A 19,313-nucleotide genomic window follows, 5' to 3' on the forward strand; every position below is an offset into this window, starting at 1 on the left:
AAAAATCACAAAGATGAAACTCAAAACTTAAAGAGGGATAAGATGAAAATGGTAACAGATATGAAAAAGCTGAATCATACATGAATAGCCCAATAATTTGTGAACATTTTAAAGTTTGAATGGTTGTTCTAGGTGAAACTATGAGGAAGTAGTTAAGTTTCAAAAACAAGCAAGTTTTAGCAGAATTGCGGAGGTTTCCCATTCATTTCAATGGGACAAATTAAAGGAAAAAAGCTTAATATTTTAAAAAGTATAATAGCAAAAAATACCAAAAGTCATAGCGCACATTAGCAGAAATAGCAGAATAGTTTAAAATTTGAACGGTGAAAATCGGCTGAAAATTGTGGAAGTAGTTAAGTGCCAAAAAACGGGACAAAAAGTGGCAACTAGAATAATAATAATAACTAGAAAAATTTGCATTTCCTGCGAAAATGCAGTGTGGATGCTTTAAAGCTGAAGCTGTCTGCAAAAACTAGCTGAAAAAGCTGAAAAGTTGCAGAAATTGTAAAAACTTTGCAGAAGCAAAGGAACTTTGCTAAAAAGTAATAACTTAGCAGAACTGCAATATCTTAGAGGAAACATAATACTTGGCAGAAATACAATAGCATAGCAGAACTTGGCAGAAATATTGTAACTTACCAGAAACATGATAACTTCTCAAATATACAAGAATTTAGGAGAAATAGTATAAGATAAGAGAAAGAATATATTTAGCCAAAAATACTTAAACATTACAGAAATACTATGATTTAGAAAAATAGTACAACATAGCAGAAATACTGTGATTTACCAGAGACACTGTGATGAACTATGAATATTGTAATTTTAAATTAATACTATGTTTTAGCACAAATACTATAATTTGACAGAAATACTATCATTTGGCAGAAATACTATGTTTCAGCACAAATACTCTGGTTTAGCACAAATATTATAACATAGCAGAAAAACAATTATATAGCAGAAATGCTATATTTAGAAAGAAAAATATAATATAGTAGAAATAGTATGATTTAGCAGAAATACTGTAATCTGCACATATACTATAACATGATAGGAATTCCTCCACTTAGTAGTAATACTATAACATAACACAAATGTTATGATTTGGCACAAAAAACATGATTTTGCAAAAATACTATGATTTAGTAGAAATACTATGATTGAGCAGAAGTACTAAGATGTAGTAAAAGTACTTTGATTCAACAGAAATACAATTATGGAGTAGTAATACTTTAAAATGGGAGAAATATTGATATACACACGCACATACACAGAGCCTAAAGGGAACAGTATTTGTGCCATGGAGTGTTAACAAGAATGTGAGGTCCATATTAGAAAAGCTGGTAAAATGATAAAAGTTTGCAGAATTGTAATAAATGATGAATATGAATTACTGGCCTGTGATAGTGTATTAATTTGTAGGGAAAAAAACATGTTGACCAAGGTGGGATTGAACCCACGACTTTTGGGTTCCAGAACCATGTCATTACCAACTGCGCTACTGGGAAAGAGCATGGGAGCCTGGAAAACAGGGTGATGAGCAGTCAGAATAAGATTGCGGTGCGAGTCGAAAAACGCCGTCATTTGGAGTTACAAAACGTCGTGTAACTCAAAAACTAGTTGGACTAGAAGCATAATTCTTATACTGGGTGAATCAGTGGACTTTGGTGTACTTTGACTGCGATTTTCATTGCTCTTTGTACAACCGTCGCTGAGATATGACGAGAGAAGAAACGGCAGACCTCAGATATGATTGGCTGGCTGGGAAGCCGTGCAGGCCCCATTATGGAAATTTGAATGCCTGAGCCCTCAGATATGATTGGCTGGCTGGGAAGTCGTGCAGGCTCTGATTTGTAAATTTGAATGTCTCAGTCCTCACAGAGGATTGGCTACCTGGGGACCTGGCAGTAATATATAGAAATACTATGTTTTAGCACAAATACCATAAAAAGCAGAAATATTATAACTTAGCAGAAGTACTATATTAAGCACAAATACTATATTAAGCACAAATACTATAAAAAGGAGAAATACTATAAAAAGCAGAAATATTATAAAAAAGCAGAAATACTATAAAAAGCAGAAATATTATAAAAAACAGAAATATTATAAAAAGCAGAAATACTATATGAAGCACAAATCATATCAAAAGCAGAAATACTATATTAAGCACAAATCCTATAAAAAGCAGAAATACTATATTAAGCACAAATCCTATTAAAAGCAGAAATACTATATTAAGCTCAAATACTATAAAAAGCAGAAATACTATAAAAAAGCAGAAATACTATAATTTAGCAGAAATACTATAATTTAGCAGAAATACTATGATTGAGCAGAAGTACTAAGATGTAGTAAAAGTACTTTGATTTAACAGAAATACAATTATGGAGGAGTAATACTTTAAAATGGGAGAAATATTGATACACACACACATACACAGAGACTAAAGGGAACAGCATTTGTGCCATGGAGTGTTAACAAGAATCTGAGGTCCATATTAGAAAAGCTGGTAAAATGATAAAAGTTTGCAGAATTGTAATAAATGATGAATATGAATTACTGGTCTGTGATAGTGTATTAATTTGTAGGGGAAAAAAACATGTTGACCAAGGTGGAATCGAACCAACGATCTTTGGCTTGAAGACCCATGTCACTACCAACTGCGCCACTGGGAAAGAGAGCGGGCGCCTGGAAAACAGGGTGATGAGCAGTCAGAATTAGATCGCGGTGAGAGGCAAAAAACGCAGTTTTTTGAGTTACAAAACGTCGTTTAACTCAAAAACTAGGTGGACTAGAAGCATAAATCTTGTACTGGTTGAATCAGCGGACTTTGGTGTACTTTGACTGCGATTTTCATTGCTCTTTGTACAACCGTGGCTGAGATATGACGAGAGAAGAAACGGAAGACCTCAGATATGATTGGCTGGCTGGGAAGCCATGCAGGCTCTGATTTGTAAATTAGAATGAGTCAGTCCTCACAGAGGATTGGCTGCCTGGGGACCTGGCAGTAATATGTAGAAATAGTATGATTAAGCATAAATACTACATTTAGTAGAAATACTATGTTTTAGCAGAAATACTATAAAAAGCAGAAATACTATAATTTAGCAGAAATACTATATTAAGCAGAAATACTATAAAAAGTAGAAATACTATAATTTAGCAGAAATACTATAAAAAGCAGAAATAGTATATTAAGCACAAATACTATATTAAGCACAAATCCTATAAAAAGCAGAAATACTATAATTTAGCAGAAATACTATATTAAGCAGAAATACTATAAAAAGCAGAAATACTATAATTTAGCAGAAATACTATAATTTAGCAGAAATACTATGATTTAGCAGAAATACTATAATAAGCAGAAATAGTATAAAAAGCAGAAATACTATAATTTAGCAGAAATACTATATTAAGCACAAATACTATAATTTAGCAGAAATACTATAATTTAGCAGAAATACTATAATTAAGCAGAAATACTATATTAAGCAGAAATACTATAAAAAGCAGAAATACTATAATTAAGCAGAAATACTATATTAAGCAGAAATACTATAATTTAGCAGAAATCCTATATTAAGCAGACATACTATATTAAGCACAAATACTATAAAAAGCAGAAATACTATAATTTCGCAGAAATACTATAATTTAGCAGAAATACTATATTAAGCAGAAATACTATAATTTAGCAGAAATATTATAAAAAGCAGAAATACTATGATTCAGCAGAAGTACTATATTAAGCAGAAATAATATAAAAAGCAGAAATACACACACACACACACAGAGGGAGAGAGAAGCAACTTTGTAGGTCATTCATGCAGCCTGGGAGCTGCTGAATTTGAATCCACCAATCAGAGAGGCTGTGTACTTTTTCCCGCCAAAACAGGTGCACCCGGTTTTACACAGGCAGCACAGAGACAGGATTTTTGCAGTCTATTTCTCATAGTGAGGACTACCCTCCAAACAAATGGCCATAATTTCCTAACCGTAGGGGCTAGAACGGTCATTCTTACACCGTTTTGTTCACAAGAGATGGGGGAATCTTCAAGTGTTGACAATTGATCATTAAAATATGAATTATTAAAGATATTTGACTTGTAATGCACCATAACTGAGTAGAGGTGAACCAAAAACTGCCTTGACTTGCCCTCAAACAACGCTTTGTAACTCTAAATCTATTTGGAGTATCGATGAAATTCTTTCACTGTAAGAGACAGCAGGCTTTAGTGAACAGTCATGGAAATTTTCAGATCTTTGTGGAAATCCATTAAAAAGATATGACGAGAGAAAAAAGTGGTTCATTTCCAGAGTTTGAAAGCTGAAGAAATCTGAGAGAAGCACGAATTTCCTACCCTCAAACAAACGTAATTCATGGCCAAATGGTAATAGGTGAGAAAATAATTCTTGAATTGTGAGCGTCAGGAGTGTCTGAAGATATATCGGGACAAGCCTCATGTCTTAACTTCGCTCCGTTAAGGAGATATGACGATTCGAATATGCCTCTCATTACAGAAATCAAGCGGTGATTTTGAACAAACTCTCCATTGACTTTCTATGGAGAGTTTTGAGACTTTCTGTTGGTCTGAGGAGATTTGCCAAAATTCTATAAATCCCACAACAATGATAGTGACATTTTCTGAAAGCCAGCAAAAATACCTACGTTTTGATGTATAATTTGTGGAAGTTGAGTGAAAATTGAGCAAGTAGCAAGAAGTTGTTCGGACATGAAGAGAAGACTGCGAAACTTAAAGTGGCTCACTTAGAACCAACAGCATAGCAACCATAACAACCCATGTATTTTGTGAAAAATCACAAAGATGAAACTATAAACTTGAAGAGGGATAAGATGAAAATGGTAACAGATATGAAAAAGTTGAATCATACATGAATAGCGCAATAAATTGTGAACATTTTAAAGTTTGAATGGTTGTTCTAGGTGAAAGTATGAGGAAGTAGTTAAGTTTCAAAAAGAAGCAAGTTTTGGCAGAATTTTGGAAGTTTTCCATTCATTTCAATGGGACAAATTAAAGGAAAAAAGCTTAATATTTTAAAAAGTATAATAGCAAAAAATAGCAAAAGTCATAGCGATCATTAGCAGAAATAGCAGAATAGTTTAAAATTTGAATGGTGAAAATCGGCTGAAAATTGTGGAAGTAGTTAAGTGCCAAAAAACGGGAAAAAAAGTGGCAACTAGAATAATAATAATAATAATAATAATAAAGAATAAAGAGAAACAGGATCTCAATAGTGTGGATGCCTTAAAGCATCCACACAATAATAATAATAAAGAATAAAGAGAAACAGGAAAACAATAGTGTGGATGCCTTAAAGCATCCACACAACTAGAAAAACTAGAAAAATTTGCATTTCCTGCGAAAATGCAGTGTGGATGCTTTATAGCTGAAGCTGTCTGCAAAAACTAGCTGAAAAAGCTGAAAAGTTGCAGAAATTGTAAAAACTTTGCAGAAGCAAAGGAACTTTGCTAAAAAGTAATAACTTGGCAGAACTGCAATATCGTAGAGGAAACATAATACTTGGCAGAAATACAATAGCATAGCAGAAGTTAGCAGAAATATTGTAACTTACCAGAAACATGACAACTTCTCAAATATACAAGAATTAAGGAGAAATAGTATAAGATAACAGAAAGAATATATTTAGCCAAAAATACTTAAACATTATGGAAACACTATGATTTAGAAAAATAGTACAACATAGCAGAAATACTGTGATTTACCAGAGACACTGTGATGAACTATGAATATTGTAATTTTAAATGAATACTATGTTTTAGCACAAATACTATAATTTGACAGAAATACTATCATTTGGCAGAAATGCTATGTTTCAGCACGAATACTCTGGTTTAGCACAAATATTATAACATAGCAGAAATACAATTATATAGCAGAAATGCTATATTTAGAAAGAAAAATATAATATAGTAGAAATAGTATGATTTAGCAGAAATACTGTAATCAGCACATATACTGTAACATGACAGAAATTCCTCCACTTAGTAGTAATACTATAACATAAAACAAATGTTATGATTTGGCACAAAAACCATGATTTGGCAAAAATACTATGATTTAGCAGAAATACTATGATTGAGCAGAAGTACTAAGATGTAGTAAAAGTACTTTGATTTAACAGAAATACAATTATGGAGGAGTAATACTTTAAAATGGGAGAAATATTGATACACACAAACATACACAGAGCCTAAAGGGAACAGTATTTGTGCCATGGAGTGTTAACAAGAATGTGAGGTCCATATTAGAAAAGCTGCTAAAATGATAAAAGTTTGCAGAATTATAATAAATGATGAATATGAATTACTGGTCTGTGATAGTGTATTAATTTGTAGGGGAAAAAAAATGTTGACCAAGGTGGGATTGAACCCACGACCTTTGGCTTACAGATCCATGTCACTACCAACTGCGCCACTGGGGAAGAGAGCGGGTGCCTGGAAAACAGGGTCATGAGCAGTCAGAATTAGATCGCGGTGAGAGGCGAAAAACGCCGTTTTTTGGAGTTACAAAACATTGTGTAACTCAAAAACTAGGTGGACTAGAAGCATAATTCTTGTACTGGGTGAATCAGCGGACTTTGGTGTACTTTGACTGCGATTTTTATTGCTCTTTGTACAACCGTCGCTGAGATATGACGAGAGAAGAAACGGCACACCTCAGATATGATTGGCTGGCTGGGAAGCCGTGCAGGCCCCAATATGCAAATTTGAATGCCTGAGCCCTCAGATATGATTGGCTGGCTGGGAAGCCGCGCAGGCTCTGATTTGTAAATTTGAATGTCTCAGGCCTCACAGAGGATTGGCTGCCTGGGGACCTGGCAGTAATATATAGAAATAGTATGATTAAGCATAAATACTACATTTAGTAGAAATACTATGTTTTAGCACAAATACTATAAAAAGCAGAAATACTATAAAAAGCAGAAATACTATAATTTAGCAGAAATACTATAAAAAGCAGAAATACTACAATTTAGCACAAATACTATATTAAGCACAAATAGTATATTAAGCAGAAATACTATAAAAAGCAGAAATACTATAATGTAGCAGAAATACTATAATTTAGCAGAAATACTATATTAAGCAGAAATACTATATTAAGCAGAAAAACTGTATTAAGCAGAAATACTATAAAAAGCAGAAATACTATATTAAGCAAAAATCCTATAAAAAGCAGAAACACTATATTAAGCACAAATACTATAAAAAGCAGAAATACTATGAAGTAGCAGAAACACTATAATTTAGCAGAAATACTATATTAAGCAGAAATATTATAAAAATCAGAAATACTACAATTTAGCAGAAATACTATATTAAGCAGAAATACTATAAAAAGCAGAAATACTACAATTTAGCAGAAATATTATATTAAGCACAAATACTATAAAAAGAAGAAACATTACAAAAAGCAGAAATATATAATTTAGCAGAAATACTATATTAAGCAGAAATAGTACAAAAAGCAGTAATACTATAAAAAGCAGAAATATTATAATTTAGCAGAAATAATATATTAAGCACAAATACTATAAAAAGCAGAAATACTATAAAAAGCAGAAATACTATGATTTAGAAGAAATACTATATTAAGCACAAATCCTATGAAAAGCAGAAATACTATAATTTAGCAGAAATACTATATTAAGTACAAATACTATATTAAGCAGAAATACTATAAAAAGCAGAAATACTATGATTTAGCAGAAATACTATATTAAGCACAAATACTATATTAAGCACAAATCCTATAAAAAGCAGAAATACTATAATGTAGCAGAAATACTATAAAAAGCAGAAATACTATAATTTAGCAGAAATACTATATTAAACAGAAATAGTATAAAAAGCAGAAATACTATATTAAGCAGATATACTATAATTTAGCAGAAATACTATAAAAAGCAGAAATAGTATAAAAAGCAGAAGTACTATAATTTAGCAGAAATACTGTAATTTTGCAGAAATAATATAAAGAGCAGAAATACTATAATTTAGCAGAAATACTATGAAAAGCAGAAATACTATATTAAGCACAAATACTATAAAAAGCAGAAGTACTATAAAAAGCAGAAATACTATAATTAAGCAAAAAATACTATATTAAATACTATATTACAAACACACACACACACACAGAGGGAGAGAGAAGCAACTTTGCAGGTCAGTCAAGCAGCCTGGGAGCTGCTGAATTTGAATCCACCAATCAGAGATGCTGTGTACATTTTCCCGCCAAAACAGGTGCAGCCGTTTTTACACACACAGCAGAGAAACAGGATTTTTGCAGTCTATTTCTCATAGTGAGGACTACCCTCCAAACAAATGGCCATAATTTCCTAACCGTAGGGGCTAGAACGGTCATTCTTACACCGTTTTGTTCAGAAGAGATGGGGGAATCTTCAAGTGTTGACAATTTATCATTAAAATATGAATTATTAAAGATATTTGACTTGTAATGCACCATAACTGAGTAGAGGCAAGCGAAAACTGCCTTGACCTGCGCTCAAACAACGCTTTCTAACTCTAAATCTATTTGGAGTATCGATATCATTCTTTCACCGTAAGAGACAGCAGGCTTTGGTGAACAGTCATGGAAATTTTCAGGTCTCTGTGGAAATCCAAAAAAAAGATATGACGAGAGAAAAAATTGCCTCATTTCCAGAGTTTGAAATCTGAAGAAATCTGAGCGAAGGACGAATTTCCTACCCTCAAACAAGTCTAACTCATCTCAGAACGGTAATAGGTGAGAAAATAATTCTTGAATTGTGAGCGTCAGGAGTGTCTGAAGATATACTGGGACAAGCCTCATGTTTTAACTTTGCTTCGTTGGGGAGATATGACGATTCGAAAATGCCTCTCATTAGAGAAATCCAGCGGTGATTTTGAACAAATTCTCCATTGACTTTCTATGGAGAGTTTTTAGACTTTGTGTTGGTCTGAGGAGATTTGCCAAAATTCTATAAATCCCACAACAATGATAGTGACATTTTCTGAAAGCCAGCAAAAATACCTACGTTTTGATGTATAATTTGTGGAAGTTGAGTGAAAATTGAGCAAGTAGCAAGAAGTTGTTCGGACATGAAGAGAAGACTGCGAAACCTTCAGTGGCTCACTTAGAACCAACTGCATAGCAACCATAACAACCCATGTATTTTGTGAAAAATCACAAAGATGAAACTCAAAACTTTAAGAGGGATAAGATGAAAATGGTAACAGATATGAAAAAGTTGAATCATACATGAATAGCGCAATAATTTTTGAACATTTTAAAGTTTGAATGGTTGTTCTAGGTGAAAGTATGAGGAAGTAGTTAAGTTTCAAAAAGAAGCAAGTTTTAGCAGAATTTTGGAAGTTTTCCATTCATTTCAATGGGACAAATTAAAGGAAAAAAGCTTAATATTTTAAAAAGTATAATAGCAAAAAATAGCAAAAGTCATAGCGATCATTAGCAGAAATAGCAGAATAGTTTAAAATTTGAATGGTGAAAATCGGCTGAAAATTGTGGAAGTAGTTAAGTGCCAAAAAACGGGAAAAAAAGTGGCAACTAGAATAATAATAATAACTAGAAAAATTTGCATTTCCTGCGAAAATGCAGTGTGGATGCTTTAAAGCTGAAGCTGTCTGCAAAAACTAGCTGAAATAGCTGAAAAGTTGCAGAAATTGTAAAAACTTTGCAGAAGCAAAGGAACTTTGCTAGAAAGTAATAACTTAGCAGAACTGCAATATCTTAGAGGAAACATAATACTTGGCAGAAATACAATAGCATAGCAGAACTTGGCAGAAATATTGTAACTTACCAGAAACATGATAACTTCTCAAATATACAAGAATTTAGGAGAAATAGTATAAGATAACAGAAAGAATATATTTAGCCAAAAATACTTAAACATTACAGAAACACTATGATTAAGAAAAATAGTACAACATAGCAGAAATACTGTGATTTACCAGAGACACTATGATGAACTATGAATATTGTAATTTTAAATTAATACTATGTTTTAGCACAAATACTATAATTTGAAAGAAATACTATCATTTGGCAGAATACTATGTTTCAGCACAAATACTCTGGTTTAGCACAAATATTATAACATAGCAGAAATACAATTATATAGCAGAAATGCTATATTTAGAAAAAAAATATAATATAGTAGAAATACTATGATTTAGCAGAAATACTGTAATCAGCACATATACTGTAACATGACAGAAATACCTCCACTTAGTAGTAATACTATAACATAACACAAATGTTATGATTTGGCACAAAAACCATGATTTGGCAAAAATACTATGATTTAGCAGAAATACTATGATTGAGCAGAAGTACTAAGATGTAGTAAAAGTACTTTGATTTAACAGAAATACAATTATGGAGGAGTAATTCTTTAAAATGGGAGAAATATTGATACACACACACATACACAGAGCCTAAAAGGAACAGTATTTGTGCCATGGAGTGTTAACAAGAATGTGAGGTCCATATTAGAAAAGCTGGTAAAATGACAAAAGTTTGCAGAATTGTAATAAATGATGAATATGAATTACTGGTCTGTGATAGTGTATTAATTTGTAGGGAGAAAAACATGTTGATCAAGGTGTAATTGAACCCACGACCTTTTGGTTGCAGACCCGTGTCATTACCAACTGCGCCACTATGAAAGAGACAGGGCGCCTGGAAAACAGGTTGATGAGCAGTCAGAATTAGATTCTGGTGAGAGGCGAAAAACGCCGTTTTTTGGATTTACAAAACGTCGTGTAGCTCAAAAACTAGGTGGACTAGAAACATAATTCTTGCACTGGGTGAATCAGTGGACTTTGGTGTACTTTGACTGCGATTTTCATTGCTCTTTGTACAACCGTTGCTGAGATATGACGAGAGAAGAAACGGCACACCTCAGATATGATTGGCTGGCTGGGAAGCCGTGCAGGCCCTGATATGTAAATTTCAGGGCTAAATGTCTAAGTCCTCACAGAGGATTGGCTGCCTGGGGACCTGGCAGTAAAATATAGAAATAGTATGATTAAGCATAAATACTACATTTAGTAGAAATACTATGTTTTAGCACAAATACTATAAAAAGCAGAAATACTAAAATTTAGCAGAAATACTATATTAAGCACAAATCGTATAAAAAGCAGAAATACTATAATTTAGCAGAAATACTATAATTTAGCAGAAACACTATAATTTAGCAGAAATACTATAAAAAGCAGAAATACTGTAATTTAGCAGAAAAACTATATTAAGCACAAATACTATAAAAAGCAGAAATACTATAATGTAGCAGAAATACTATAATTTAGCAGAAATAGTATAAAAAGCAAAAATACTATATTAAGCACAAATCCTATAAAAAGCAGAAATACTATATTAAGCACAAATCTTATAAAAAGCAGAACTACTATATTAAGCACAAATACTATAAAAAGCAGAAATACTATAATGTAGCAGAAATACTATAATTAAGCACAAATCCTATAAAAAGCAGAAATACTATATTACGCACAAATCTTATAAAAAGCAGAACTACTATATTAAGCACAAATACTATAAAAAGCAGAAATACTATATTAAGCACAATTCCTATTAAAAGCAGAAATAGTATAATTTAGCAGAAATACTATAAAAAGCAGAAATACTATAATTTAGAAATACTATAACACACACAGAAAGAGAGAGAAGCAACTTTATAGATCAGTCAAGCAGCCTGGGAGCTGCTGGATTTGAATCAACCAATCAGAGATGCTGTGTACATTTTCCCGCCAAAACAGGTGCAGCCGTTTTTACACACACAGCAGAGAGACAGGATTTTTGCAGTCTATTTCTCATAGTGAGGACTACCCTCCAAACAAATGGCCATAATTTCCTAACTGTAGGGGCTAGAATTGTCATTCTTACACCGTTTTGTTCAGAAGAGATGGGGGAATCTTCAAGTGTTGACAATTTATCATTAAAATATGAATTATTAAAGATATTTGACTTGTAATGCACCATAACTGAATAGAGGCAAAGCGAAAACTGCCTTGACTTGCCCTCAAACAACGCTTTCTAACTCTAAATCTATTTGGAGTATCGATATCATTCTTTCACCGTAAGAGACAACAGGCTTTGGTGAACAATCATGGAAATTTTCAGGTCTCTGTGGAAATCTATCAAAAAGATATGACGAGAGAAAAAAGTGGTTCATTTCCAGAGTTTGAAAGCTGAAGAAATCTGAGCGAAGGACGAATTTCCTACCCTCAAACAAACGTAATTCATGGCCAAATGGTAATAGGTGAGAAAAAAATTCTTGATTTGTGAGCGTCAGGAGTGTCTGAAGATATATCAGGACAAGCCTCATGTCTTAACGTCGCTTCGATAAGGAGATATGACGATTCGAATATGCCTCTCATTACAGAAATCAAGCGGTGATTTTGAACAAACTCTCCATTGACTTTCTATGGAGAGTTTTGAGACTTTGTGTTGGTCTGAGGAGATTTGCCAAAATTCTATAAATCCCACAACAATGATAGTGACATTTTGTGAAAGCCAGCAAAAATACCTACGTTTTGATGTATAATTTGTGTAAGTTGAGTGAAAATTGAGCAAGTAGCAAGAAGTTGTTCGGACATGAAGAGAAAATTGCCAAAGGTACAGCGGCTCACTTAGAACCAACTGCATAGCAACCATAACAACCCATGTATTTTGTGAAAAATCACAAAGATGAAACTCAAAACTTGAAAAGGGATAAGATGAAAATGGTAACAGATATGAAAAAGCTGAATCATACATGAATAGCCCAATAATTTGTGAACATTTTAAAGTTTGAATGGTTGTTCTAGGTGAAAGTATGAGGAAGTAGTTAAGTTTCAAAAACAAGCAAGTTTTAGCAGAATTGCGGAAGTTTTCCATTCATTTCAATGGGACAAATTAAAGGAAAAAAGCTTAATATTTTAAAAAGTATAATAGCAAAAAATACCAAAAGTCATAGCGATCATTAGCAGAAATAGCAGAATAGTTTAAAATTTGAACGGTGAAAATCGGCTGAAAATTGTGGAAGTAGTTAAGTGCCAAAAAAGTACAAAAAGTGGCAACTAGAATAATAATAATAAAGAATAAAGAGAAACAGGAAAACAATAGTGTGGATGCCTTAAAGCATCCACACAATAATAAAGTATAAAGAATAAAGAGAAACAGGAACTCAATAGTGTGGATGCCTTAAAGCATCCACACAATTTGCATTTCCTGCGAAAATGCTGTGTGGATGCCTTAACGCCGAAGATGTCTGCTGAAAAAAGCTGAAAAAGTTGAAAAGGCTGAAAATTTTGCTCAAAAGAGTTGAATGAGCAGAATTTCTACAGAAAAGATGGAAAGAAGCAGAAAATTGCGCTGATAAGAGGTGAATGAGCTGAATTTCTGCTGACAACAGGTGAAAAGGCTGAATATTTTGCAGAAGAGGTGAATAAGCAGAATTTGTGCTGAAAAGAGGTCTTTGCTGAAAACAGCTGAAAAAGCTGGGATTTGTGCAGAAAAGTGGTGAAAAAATTTAAAATTCTGCTGAAAAGAGATGAATCAGCAGAATTTGTGCTCAAATGAGTTTTTTCTGAAAATAGTTGAGATTTGTGCTGATAAGAGGTGAAAAGGCTGAAAATTTTGCTGAAAAGAGTTGACTGAGCAGAATTTCTGCTGAAAAGAGGTGAAAAGGCTGAATATTTTGCAGAAGAGGTGAATAAGCAGAATTTGGGCTGAAAAGAGGTGAAAATTCTGCTGAAAAGAGTTCAATCAGCAGAATTTCTGCTGAAAAGAGTTCAATCAGCAGAATTTCTGCTGAAAAGAGGTAAAGAAGCAGAAAGTTGTGCTGAAAAGAGTTCAATCAGCAGAATTTCTGCTGAAAAGAGTTCAATCAGCAGAATTCTGCTGAAAAGAGGTTTTTGCTGAAAAGAGCTGAAAAAGCTGGGAATTGTGCTCAAAAGTGGTGAAAAAAATGTAAAATTCTGCTGAAAAGAGTTGAATGAGCAGAATTTCTGCTGAAAAGAGGTAAAGAAGCAGAAAGTTGCGCTGAAAAGAGGTGAATCAGAAGAATTTGTGCTCAAAAGAGATTTTTATGATAACAGCTGGGATTTGTGCTGATAAGAGGTGAAAAGTCTGAAAATCTTGCTGAAAAGAGTTGAATGAGCAGAATTTCTGAAGTAAAGATGGAAAGAAGCAGAACATTGCGCTGAAAAGAGATGAATCAGCATAATTTCTGCTCAAAGAGATAAATCAGCAGAATTTCTGCAGAAAAGATGGAAAGGAGTAGAACATTGCGCTGAAAAGAGGTGAATGAGTTGGGATTTGTGCAGAAAAGATGGAAAGAAGCAGAAAGTTGCACTGAAAAGAGATGAATCAGCAGAATTTCTGCTCAAAAGAGATAAATCAGCAGAATTTCTGCTGAAAAAAGCTGAATGAGCAGAATTCTGCTAAAAAGAGGTTTTTGCTGAAAACAGCTGAAAAAGCTGGGATTTGTGCTGATAAGAGGTGAAAAGTCTGAAAACTTTACAGAAAAGAGGTGAATAAGAAGAATTTCTGCTGAAAAGAATTCAATCATCAGAATTCTGCTGAAAAGAGGTTTTTGCTGAAAACAGCTGAAAAAGCTGGGATTTGTGCTGATAAGAGGTGAAAAGTCTGAAAACTTTACAGAAAAGAGGTGAATAAGAAGAATTTCTGCTGAAAAGAATTCAATCATCAGAATTCTGCTGAAAAGAGGTTTTTGCTGAAAACAGCTTAAAAAGCTGGGATTTGTGCTGAAAAGTGGTGAAAAAATTTAAAATTCTGCTGAAAAGAGTTCAATCAGCAGAATTTCTGCTGAAAAGAGTTCAATCAGCAGAATTCTGCTGAAAAGAGGTTTTTGCTGAAAACAGCTGAAAAAGCTGGGATTTGTGCTGAAAAGTGGTGAAAAAATTTAAAATTCTGCTGAAAAGAGTTCAATGAGCAGAATTTCTGCTGAAAAGAGGTTTTTGCTGAAAACAGCTGAAAAAGCTGGGATTTGTGCTGAAAAGTAGTGAAAAAGTTTAGAATTCTGCTGAAAAGAGTTCAATCAGCAGAATTTCTGCTGAAAAGAGTTCAATCAGCAGAATTCTGCTGAAAAGATGTTTTTGCTGAAAATAGCTGAAAAAGCTGGGATTTGTGCTGAAAAGTGGTGAAAAAATTTAAAATTCTGCTGAAAAGAGTTCAATCAGAAGAATTTCTGCTGAAAAGAGTTAAAAACGTTTAATTGTTAACTGAAAGAAATTTTGCCATAAGCGGGATTTGAACCCGGGCCTCCCAGTCTGAGAACGGATGCTCATCTCACTGAGCTAAAACACAGGTCAACCCGGCAAGGAAAATCAGTGAGGCCACTGATAATGTGGCAGAAAAGGGCAAAAAATATTGCAAAAAAAATTCAATATCTCAAAAAGTATAGAAGTTATGAGCACCAAAAGTCATAGCCGGCATTAGCAGAAAGAGCAGAATTTTTTGAGATTTGAACGGTGCAAATAGCACAAAAACTGAAGGAGTAGTTAAGGTCCAAAAAGTGTACGGAAGCAACTAGAAGAATAATAAAGATTAAAGAGAAACAGGAACTCAATAGTGTGGATGCCCTGTGAGGGCATCCACACAACTAGAAAAATTTGCATTTCCTGCGAAAATGCAGTGTGGATGCTTTAAAGCTGAAGCTGTCTGCAAAAACTAGCTGAAAAAGCTGAAAAGTTGCAGAAATTGTAAAAACTTTGCAGAAGCAAAGGAACTTTGCTAAAAAGTAATAACTTAGAGGAAACATAATACTTGGCAGAAATACAATAGCATAGCAGAACTTGGCAGAAATATTGTAACTTAGCAGAAACATGATAACTTCTCAAATATACAAGAATTTAGGAGAAATAGTATAAGATAACAGAAAGAATATATTTAGCCAAAAATACTTAAACATTACAGAAACACTATGATTTAGAAAAATAGTACAACATAGCAGAAATACTGTGATGAACTATGAATATTGTAATTTTAAATTAATACTATGTTTTAGCACAAATACTATAAAAAGCAGAAATAGTATAAAAAACAGAAATACTATAATTTAGCAGAAATAGTATATTAAGCACAAATACTATATTAAGCACAAATCCTATAATAAGCAGAAATATTATAAAAAGCATAAATACTATAATTTAGCACAAATACTATATTAAGCAGAAATACTATAATTTAGCAGAAATAGTGTATTAAGCACAAATCCTATAAAAAGCAGAAATACTATAATTTAGCAGAAATACTATATTAAGCACAAATACTATATTAAGCACAAATCCTATAAAAAGTAGAAATACTATAAAAAGCACAAATACTATAATTTGACAGAAATACTATCATTTGGCAGAAATACTATCATTTGGCAGAAATACTATGTTTCAGCACAAATACTCTGCTTTAGCACAAATATTATAACATAGCAGAAATACAATTATATAGCAGAAATGCTATATTTAGAAAGAAAAATATAATATAGTAGAAATAATATGATTTAGCAGAAATACTGTAATCAGCACATATACTGTAACATGACAGAAATTCCTCCACTTAGTAGTAATACTATAACATAACACAAATGTTATGATTTGGCACAAAAACCATGATTTGGCAAAAATACTATGATTTAGCAGAAATACTATAATTGAGCAGAAGTACTAAGATATAGTAAAAGTACTTTGATTTAACAGAAATACAATTATGGTGGAGTAATACTTCAAAATGGGAGAAATATTGATACACACACACACACATACACAGAGCCTAAAGGGAACAGTATTTGTGCCATGGAGTGTTAACAAGAATGTGAGGTCCATATTAGAAAAGCTGGTAAAATGATAAAAGTTTGCAGAATTGTAATAAATGATGAATATGAATTACTGGTCTGTGATAGTGTATTAATTTGTAGGGAAAAAAACATGTTGACCAAGGTGGATTTGAACCCACGACCTTTCGGTTACAGAACCGTGTCATTACCAACTGCGCCACTGGGAAAGAGAGCAGGCCCCTGGAAAACCGGGTGATGAGCAGTCAGAATTAGCTCACGGTGAGAGGCGAAAAACGCCGTTTTATGGAGTTACAAAATGTTGTGTAACTCAAAAACTAGGTGGACTAGAAACATAATTCTTGTACTGGGTGAATCAGCGGACTTTGGTGTACTTTGACTGCGATTTTCATTGCTCTTTGTACAACCTTCGCTGAGATATGACGAGAGAAGAAACGGCAGACCTCAGATAGGATTGGCTGGCGTACAAGCCGTGAAGGCCCCAATATGCAAATTTGAATGCCTGAGCCCTCAGATATGATTGGCTGGCTGGGAAGCCGTGCAGGCTCTTATTTGTGAATTTGAATGTCTCAGTCCTCACAGAGGATTGGCTGCCTGGGGACCTGGCAGTAATATATAGAAATAGTATGATTAAGAATAAATACTACATTTAGTAGAAATACTATGTTTTAGCACAAATACTATAAAAAGCAGAAATACTATAATTTAGTAGAAATCCTATATTAAGCACGAATCCTATAAAAAGCAGAAATGATATAATTTAGCAGAAATACTATAAAAAGCAGAAATACTATAATTTAGCAGAAATAGTATATTAAGCACAAATCCTATAAAAAGCAGAAATACTATGATTTAGCATAAATACTATATTAAGCACAAATCCTATAAAAAGCAGAAATACTATAATTTAGCAGAAATACTATAATTTAGCACAAATACTATATTAAGCACAAATCCTATATTAAAGACAAATCTTATAAAAAGCAGAAATATTATAATGTAGCAGAAATACTATAATTTAGCAGAAATACTATATTAAGCAGAAATACTATAAAAAGCAGAAATACCTTAAAAAGCAGAAATACTATAATTTAGCAGAAATACTATATTAAGCACGAATCCTATAAAAAGCAGAAATGATATAATTTAGCAGAAATCCTATAAAAAGCAGAAATACTATAATTTAGTAGAAATACTATATTAAGCAGAAATACTATATTAAGCACAAATACTATAAAAATCAGAACTACTATATTAAGCACAAATCCTATAAAAAGCAGAAATACTATCATTTAGCAGAAATCGTATAAAAAGCAGAAATACTATGATTTAGAAATACTATAACACACACAGAAAGAGAGAGAAGCCAGTTTCTAGGTCAGTCAAGCAGCCTGGGAGCTGCTAAATTTGAATCCACCAATCAGAGAGGCTGTGTACTTTTTTCCCGCCAAAACAGGTGCAGCCGTTTTTACACACACAGCAGAGAGACAGGATTTTTGCAGTCTATTTCTCATAGTGAGGACTAAACTCAAACAAATGACCATAATTTCCTAACCGTAGGGGCTAGAACGGTCATTCTTACACCGTTTTGTTCAGAAGAGATGGGGGAATCTTAAAGTGTTGACAATTTATCATTAAAATATGAATTAATAAAGATATTTGACTTATAATGCACCATAACTGAGTAGAGGCGAAGCAAAAACTGCCTTGACTTGCCCTCAAACAACGCTTTCTAACTCTAAATCTATTTGGAGTATCGATATCATTCTTTCACCGTAAGAGACAGCAGGCATTGGTGAACAGTCATGGAAATTTTCAGGTCTCTGTGTAAATCCATTAAAAAGATATGACGAGAGATAAAAGTGGTTCATTTCCAGAGTTTGAAATCTGAAGAAATCTGAGCGAAGGACGAATTTCCTACCTTCAAACAAGTCTAACTCATCTCAGAACGGTAATAGGTGAGAAAATAATTCTTGAATTGTGAGCGTCAGGAGTGTCTGAAGATATATTGGCACAAGCCTCATGTCTTAACGTCGCTTCGTTAAGGAGATATGACGATTCGAATATGCCTCTCATTACAGAAATCAAGCGGTGATTTTGAACAAACTCTCCATTGACTTTCTATGGAGAGTTTTCCGACTTTGTGTTGGTCTGAGGAGATTTGCCAAAATTCTATAAATTCCACAGCAATGATAGTGACATTTTCTGAAAGCCAGCAAAAATACCTACGTTTTGATGTATAATTTGTGGGAGTTGAGTGAAAATTGAGCAAGTAGCAAGAAGTTGTTCGGACATGAAGAGAAAATTGCCAAAGGTACTGTGGCTCACTTAGAACCAACTGCATAGCAACCATAACAACCCATGTATTTTGTGAAAAATCACAAAGATGAAACTCAAAACTTGAAGAGGGATAAGATGAAAATGGTAACAGATATGAAAAA

This window comes from Neolamprologus brichardi, chromosome 6, assembly GCF_056152115.1.
Source record: "Neolamprologus brichardi isolate AB-2024 chromosome 6, ASM5615211v1, whole genome shotgun sequence".
Classification (NCBI taxonomy): domain Eukaryota; kingdom Metazoa; phylum Chordata; class Actinopteri; order Cichliformes; family Cichlidae; genus Neolamprologus; species Neolamprologus brichardi.